At 39.5% G+C, this 1,458-nt stretch overlaps 1 long non-coding RNA gene across 1 annotated transcript in view; it reads right to left on the bottom strand.

The window, feature by feature from the left end:
• Positions 1-448: 448 nt before the first annotated feature.
• The window catches only part of LOC124489682, a 3,399-nt gene continuing 2,389 nt past the window's right edge, over positions 449-1,458 (bottom strand). The window contains exon 2 of the long non-coding RNA XR_006958786.1: positions 449-1,070. This is a non-coding gene — a long non-coding RNA (uncharacterized LOC124489682). The remainder of the gene's footprint in view (positions 1,071-1,458) is intronic.

The raw sequence follows: 1,458 nt of genomic DNA, 5'->3' as shown, positions 1-1,458 counted from the left end.
AAGTTCAATATCTCAATCCAGTCGTTTGATTAGACGTAGCCCTGACAACCTCTGTCTCCTCCCAGAGTCCAAGATGGAAAATAGGTTCAGCGGGGTAATTGAAACATTATTTAATTAAAGTTAATTGACCTCAATTGAAAACAATAGTCACTGAGCCAAACTCTTAGGTGAACATATTTCTTTAGGTAGCTTCTACCATTTTACAGTCATTCATTTAATAAATTCGTTTTCAGCACTGGTGATCAAATTCACAGTGACGGTGGAAGACAAAAAATGTGTTTTTGTCGCCTTTAACTGCCTGCTTTAAAACGTCTACTTAACCGTCTCTATTGTATTTTGAGTGCTGGCCAAAGAATCTATCCACTTTCAAGTAATTAGGATGTTTAACTATATATTCAGATTCATCAGACAAGCTGGGAGCATTAGTTGAACGTAAATCAAGTGTAAATCAGTATTCATAAAGGCCGATATTTAATACATATTTTTTAGCAGTTCCGTTTTAAATTAAATATTCAAACCAAACCAATCTTTAAAAACAAAAAACAAATCAGTAATATTTCTGCAACATACATTTTCTTAGCTAAATTCAAAGTGATATTCAGTTCATTTTTATAGCACCTATATAGTTCTTGCTTTGTTCAGATTCCTTAAGGAACACTGTTTTCATTCCCAAACACTGCTTTATCACATAACTGCTAGTCTCTCTAGTATCTGTACCAGATCTGATAAATTCATACTCACAAATACATCCCTTGGCCACACTAGATGCGTAAAACACACTGCTAGTCTTCTCTGGGGGATGTTTCAGTAAGCAGACATTTTATGGCTTCAGATTGATCCAAAGTATTTGGATCACGTTATGCAAATGCACAGACTGCGGTTGGCTTTTGTGTCCTCCAAAGGTCAAAGGTCGCAGGTACGTGGATTATCGTTGGGAGGGTTGAAAGGTCACAGTGATGCAATGGCAAAGCCGACTAGCACAGTTTAGTGGTGTGTGGAGAGAAACCAGGGCCAAATGTTTCCCTTCTGATAGTCTCTTGAGCTCTACTTGTCCAGGGCACAAGGTTTCTCTGAAAACACACATCACACACATCACACACACACACATCACACACACACACACACACACACAGAGATTGTTATTCCGAAACTGAGATGGAAGCACATCTGCATATGTGAAGGCACATAAACATAACAGCCAGATATTGACACATGGGCCGGTTCAACAGCGGATGCTGGGATGTCCGGGTGAAGCCAGCAGGAAGAAGAGAAGAACGGTTCAAATGAAATCTGCTTGTATTTCAGTCATGTGAAGAGCAGGCTAAACAAACACAGCTCTATGTGAGCTTCTAACTGATATGCTCACACATATTCCAGTTTGTTCCAGTGGGACAGTGAGGCTCAGTAACAGAGCATAAGACTACAAATCGAAAGGTCACGGGTTCAAATCCCCAACCT

Source organism: Hypomesus transpacificus, unplaced genomic scaffold (assembly GCF_021917145.1).
Source record: "Hypomesus transpacificus isolate Combined female unplaced genomic scaffold, fHypTra1 scaffold_195, whole genome shotgun sequence".
Taxonomy (NCBI): Eukaryota; Metazoa; Chordata; class Actinopteri; order Osmeriformes; family Osmeridae; genus Hypomesus; species Hypomesus transpacificus.
Note: the sequence above shows the minus strand (reverse complement) of the source record. Positions and strands in the feature narration are given on the sequence as shown.